Genomic DNA, 6,735 nt, shown 5'->3' with positions numbered 1-6,735 from the left:
ATTTTCGCCAAGCGTTTTTCCGCTTGCCGAAAATATCAGCCCTACGCCTCGTGTGGCATCAGCCTAAAAAGCAAAGATCCCTGCGGTACTCCACTCTTTTAAATCTATCCTTCAGACAGTTAAATCTGTCTGCAAACTGGAAGCACCCTGTATGGAACTGATTTGCACAATCTAGTATCATCAGTAAAAATAGAGAGAGTACTTTCAAAGCCCACATTTAGGTTATTAATAAACAGGTTAAAAATCAAAGATCCAAGGACAGACCCCCATCAGTACACCACTCTTTCTAAACTATGCTTCAGCCAGTTCTCTATCCAAATACAAATATTGTGCTTCATGTCAATATTCCTTAATTTACCTATTAACTTTCTTTGTGGTACAACTATCCTATCCTTTATTTCCCCTTTCAAAAGCTTTCCTACTACTGATGTCAGACTAACAAGCCTATAGTTTTCAGGCTAAGAACAGTATCTCTTTTTGAATAGCAGCACCACATTTGCAATTCACCAGTCTCTTGACACCATGCCAGACCTCAAAGACTCCTGAAAACTAAAGCAAAAATACTAAACTTCAGACCTCAATGAATCCTGAAAACATAAGCAAATATACCAGACTTTTCCTTATTTCCATCCAAGCCACCATGAGCGTTTTGTAGTTTCTCCCATTTGCGCAGACTGCTAATGTCCCTATTTTCCATTGTTCTCAGAAGTCCATCTATACTCTGCTCAGAGATTTACTCATGTGTAAATAAATTAGATAAATAAGGATTATGTTTATATGCTTAATAAGTAGTTGGTGTAAAGAAAACACGCTCAGAGTATCAATTGTTTTGGCAAGGTATGGTCATGGGCTTTAAACTTTAAAGCAGGAAAAGAGGTTGCAGTAAATGCGAATCTACCATTTAGAGGTTCTTTGTGTAAATTACAGAAGTTGGCAAGTTTATCTTGGGCATGGGTGAAATCCTCCTGCTTATACCCTCACTTGACAAATTTCCTTTCAATTTCGGACAGGCTTTGTGCGCATACATTGGGTTCTTCTACATTCTGCTTTTAACTTTTAAAAGAATGGCAAGGATTAAATAAGCGCTGGTGGATGAAATGATAGGCTTATAACATGGCATTCCAGTGTTTCTCTTTACAAAACAGCTTAATAGTAAGGATTCCATTAGACTACATCTAAAAATTTCCACTGAACATCACTCCAGGTAAAGGTAAATTTAATGTGAAAGAATAATTGACTGAAGTACTAAAAAAATACACAGTAGAAGCTCTGCCTTACTACCTGTCCATATGAAAAAGCAATCATCTGTATTGTGCAAACATGTACTTCATTGGAAGAACAGTCTAAAATATACTTTCTCTTGTATGACTCTATATCTATATACTCTGTCACATAGAAAGGGGCTATAAAAATGCCTGTATACCTGTAATTCTAACATACTTATTGTGTGAGATAAAGTGTAGGGGGTGTATAAGAAAATGGATTAGATGGCTCAATTTGATTGGATTCAGCTAAAAACTTACACAGCTTTGATTTCATCTTGATGAATAACATTAGTGTAAGGCTTGTAATGGTTATAGTAACCAAACAAAATTTATTGGGCAGCCCGGTAAAGATTTCTCCCATATAAGTTATTAAGTATTTTTAGTTAGTATAAGTAATTTTCTGTGTAAGCCATCTATTTACTTCCATTTCAACCAAATTAGAGACTTCTTTCAAATACATAAAACTTGGATCAGCAACTAAAGGCCTGTAACATTTTGCATCATTAAATTGCCTTATTGCCTTGCTGTATGCTGTATATTTCATAACAACTGTGTGCTTTGTATGCCTTCTTGGTAATGATCATTTTATCAGAACAAAGTGCCTTAATTGCAGCAATCCCTTCAGGGAAATTTTAGACAAATATGTAGACAACATGAGAAAATGTAGAGAAAGAGGAAAGCCTGCACCTCCCACACTAAATACAAATCAAACAAAAAACTATCTATAATTCCACCCTGGAATTAGATCAAATAAACGGAAACCTCTGGGCAAAGTGCAAATGAAGTAAAGTATATGGAGAGAAAAAAGAATGGGGAAACACCGTAACAGGTGGTCCCAATTTAGACTTCAAACAGTTGCACCATTGTCCACAATAGTATCAGGTAAGTAAATTGACCAAGAGTGATGGGAAGTTAAAACTTAACCTTTATTTCTATTAAATAAAAAGAAAGAAAAAAAGTATAACTTAAATTAAACCTGATTAAAAATCGCTTGAGGTGATGCTCAATTGCAATATACACAGTGAAGTATAGTGGAACTGCCTCTATTGTGCCTGAGAACTCGTATGGCTGAATGTTACAGCTGAAATCGCGACATAAGTATTAAAAAGCTCTCCACACTTCAGCGCTTCTGTAGATAATGCCAAAATAGATACTTGAACGGACTTGTTACAAATGTATCTAACTAATCTCTAGTAGTAGTAGTAGTCTCACGTTCCCTTGTGCTTGGAAGTTAGCAGCTGCCAGGGTGGAGATTTAACCCTGCTGGACAGAGCTTAGGATATGAATCCTTTCAAAAAAGGTGCTTAAATTCAGCCCCCATTGGTGTGTCCTCCACCCGGCAGTTAACTGAAAGTTTAGGCACTCGTAGCAACCCGACCTCCCGTTCTCAATTAAGGCACTCCCACTCCTAAAATGCACATCAGTCGTGCACCCACACCCACCCTCCCATTCCAACCAAACAGCCCCGTATCAACACCCTTCCTTTCCCATAGGGAATTGCTCTTTTGGTGGATTCCAAATGGTGACTATGATAATGCAAAATAGAGTTAGTTGCCGTAGATTTTTTATATGTCAGTTGTTAGTTCACCATCTGCCATAATGAAAATTGAAATGTCCAAGAAATCAATTTTATGGGTGCTATAAGTATGAGTCAATTTGATGTTAAGACCATTCTCATTTAGTTTCTGGAGGAATTGCTCTAATAGTTCTATTGTGCCTGTCCAGAGGAAGAACAGGTCATCAATATAACGAAACCAGTCTAGTACAAATTTGGTATAATGTGTCAAATCTTCATTAAAAACCCAATTAGCTTCCCACCAACCAAGAAACAAATTAGCGTATGTGGGAGCAAAGGCAGCTCCCATTGCTACCCCTCTTTGTTGTAAGACTTAACTAGTGTCGACCATGACACTAATTTTCAAGAGGCCTTATCTGATCTCAATGAACTTCTCCTTGAGAATCAAGATTCTGCTATTAAACCTGAAAGAACTTTTATGCCTCCAAGAGTTCAGCTGTTACTATTTTTGGAGAGCTGGTGATGAGTGATTTCTTAAAGCTTCCCAACACGGGATCCTCTAATCTGAGTCAAGGGGAAAGACTAGCTATCAAGCAAATTCAAAATTGGGATGATGTTGTTATTAAACCTTCTGATAAGGGGGGCAATGTTGTGATCTGGCCCAAGATCCTATATATAGCTGAGGCACTTAAGCAACTGACAAATGCCAATTGCTATAGCAGATTATATCACGATCCGACCACTGCTTTTCGGGACACATATAATTTGATCGTTCAGGAAGGTTACCTAACAGGGTTACTAACGAAATCTGAATACAAAGCTCTAAACAATATACATTCTAGGACCCCTACCTTCTATATGCTTCCCAAAATTCCCCAAAATATCACTAAACCTCCAGGAAGGCCAATAGTATCAGGCAATGGCAATCTGTGCGAACAAGCCAGTATATACATTGATAGAAAGTTACTAGAAAGGCTACCTTCTTACGTACGTGACACAAGTGATCTACTGTCCAAAATTCACAACGTTAAGGTAGCACCTGGGACAGTACTGGTATCATGTGATGTAGAATCACTATACACTTGTATTCTACATAAGTTTGGCCTAATGTCGATTAGATTCTTCTTGGAGACAGAAAGTGATTGGGACCCTCAATACATTGATTTTATGACACAATTCTGTTTGACACACAACTTTTTCATTTTCAATAATAAGTTTTATCTACAACAAAGTGGGGTAGCAATGGGAGCTGCCTTTGCTCCCACATATGCTAATTTAGTTATTGGTTGGTGGGAAGCTTTTTAATGAAGATTTGACACATTATACCAAATTTGTACTAGACTGGTTTCGTACATGCTGCAGGAGATCCCCAAATTTACAGGACAAATTGTTTACTAGCCATTTTCAGTCTTCTTCCCAGTTCGGGAATAATAAATTTAAGGGTACTTATGCCTGTGGTCGGTGCAAAGCATGTAAATACATATGCAACCTTGACTCAATTACAGATAGATTTAATATCAAACATAAGCTGAAAGACTACTTCAACTGCCGCTCAGAAAGTATAATATATCTCATTACCTGTCTGTGTGAGAAACAATATGTGAGCAAGACTATACGAATGCTTAAAGATAGGTGTCAAGCGCATCCTTCTCTGCCGCTCCACCCGCTGCCTTCAGTGACCGGACGTGTGCACATCCGGGGCCGGTCAGTACAGTCGCACTGAATGTGACGGTGTGCGTCTTGACGCTGCGTGCACACGCGTTTTGATGCTGCACGCCTGTCCAAACACAATTTAAGGCAGCTGCTGCCTACTCACTTTGCGAAGTGATCATTTGTGCATTGTCTGTGACGCTAAGCATTGATTCCTGCCTGGTTCTTTGTGTTCCTGACTCTGCCTGATTTCCCTGATACCCTCCAGGGAGGGTATCACCAAGTGCAAGCCCAGCTTCAGGCTTTGACCACCGCTGGGGGCCCTCTTGCTCCGGCCGCAACGGTTCCTGACCTTCCCTTGAGTTCCTCTCCTCCAACTTCTGCATCTTTTCCAGAACCTAAAGTACTACTACCTGAGCACTTCGCTGGAGATAGAAGCAAGTTCAGAGCTTTCATCAACAGCTGCAAACTGGTTTTCTTGCTACAACCTTGTACCTACTCCAATGAGCAGGCCAAAGTGGGGTTCGCAATGGAACCACAAGCCTGGGCCCATCACCTTTTAGAGCAGCGCAGTCCACTTCTTGGTTATTTTCAATCTTTCCAGTCCCCCATGGCTAGCCTGTATGATGATCCTAAGAGGACCGAGACTGCTGAAGCTGCTTTAAGAGACCTGCAACAAAGTAAGAGGCCTGTGGAGGAATATGTCTCTGATTTCCTGAGTGGAATGAGGCAGCCCTCAAAACATCAGTTTCGCCTCGGACTCTCTAATTCTTTAAAAGACGAACTAGCCCGTGTGGGCAAGCCTGATTTGCTCGATACTATGATTGATCTTGCAATCCAGATCGATAGACGCCTGAGGGAGACGTCAGGACAAAGCCTTCCTCCCACCTGCTAACTGGGTCATGCCCAAAGTCGCTTTTCCTAATACTCCAGTCAGCGACTCATCTGCCTCCTCTCCCCTCGGAGATCCAGAATCCATGCAGATTGGAGTTATTCGTGCCTCCTTGGCTCAGGAGGAAAAGCTGTGTAGACGTCAGCTCAATCTCTGCCTGTATTGTGGAGTCTCCGGGCATTTCCTCCGTGCCTGCCCTATTTGGCCTACAAGTAATAGTCTTATTAGTACCTATCTGACTGCTGAGTTTTCCAAGGGTATCTCTCTCATGTCCGTTGATCTTCTTTTACAGTGGACAGGAGGGACAATCAAGACCCCAGCTCTAATTGACTCTGGTGCCTGTGGGTGTTTCATGGACCATGATTTCGTTTCCAAGAATGGTATCCCACTCAGACCTAAAGCCAGTCCCCTATTGGTCAAGCTTGCTGATGGTTCCTCCTTCCGGTCCTGTATTATTTGAAACTGTTCCTCTTCTATTAAAGACTGACCAGCATATTGAACTTTTGACTTTTGACATTGTTTCTTCCCCACTGTTTTCTGTCATTTTGGGGTTTCCTTGGCTCAAGTGTCATAATCACTCTATTGATTGGTTCAATAACCTAGTTACTTTCCGGTCCAGAGTTTTTTCTCCCTCTGTCTCCACGGTCAGTCTCCTTTCTTGTGACTCTCGACTCAAACTCTTTCCTGCTCCTTATCATGATTTCATTGATGTGTTTGACGAAAAGGGGGCTGATGAGTTACCTCCACATCGTGTTTATGACTGTCCCATCAACCTTCTACCAGGTTCTTCAGTTCCTTTTGGGAGAATTTATCCGTTATCCGAGCCCGAATTAAAGTTTCTCAAAGAATATATCGATGACAACCTGGCTAAGGGGTTTATACGCCCTTCTACTTCCCCTGCGGGAGCTGGAATTTTCTTCGTTGAAAAGAATGATGGTTCTCTACGCCCTTGTATTGATTCCGGGACTTAAACAAGATCACTATCAAAAATAGGTACCCGCTTCCCCTGGTACCAGAACTATTCCAAAGACTTCGTTCTGCCCAAGTCTTTTCGAAATTAGATCTTCGTGGAGCTTATAATCTGGTATGCATTCGTGAAGGAGACGAATGGAAGACAGCGTTCTGCACTCGTTATGGGCATTTTGATACACAGTCATGCCTTTTGGACTTTGTAACGCTCCCGCTACGTTCCAGCATTTTGGTAATGATATCTTCTGCAATTTCCTTGATCTTTTTGTTATTGTTTATTTGGATGATATTCTTATTTTTTCTCCTTCAATCGGGGAACATCGGATGCACATGAAAAAGGTCTTCGCCAGGCTTCAAAAACATAAACTGTATGCCAAACTTGAGAAATGTGAATTTGAAAGATCTTCCATTGAGTTTCTTGGTTTTGTCATTTCCACGGGAGA

Source organism: Xenopus tropicalis, chromosome 7, assembly GCF_000004195.4.
Source record: "Xenopus tropicalis strain Nigerian chromosome 7, UCB_Xtro_10.0, whole genome shotgun sequence".
Taxonomy (NCBI): Eukaryota; Metazoa; Chordata; class Amphibia; order Anura; family Pipidae; genus Xenopus; species Xenopus tropicalis.
The sequence above is the reverse complement of the archived record's forward strand: the minus strand, read 5'-3'. Positions refer to the sequence as shown.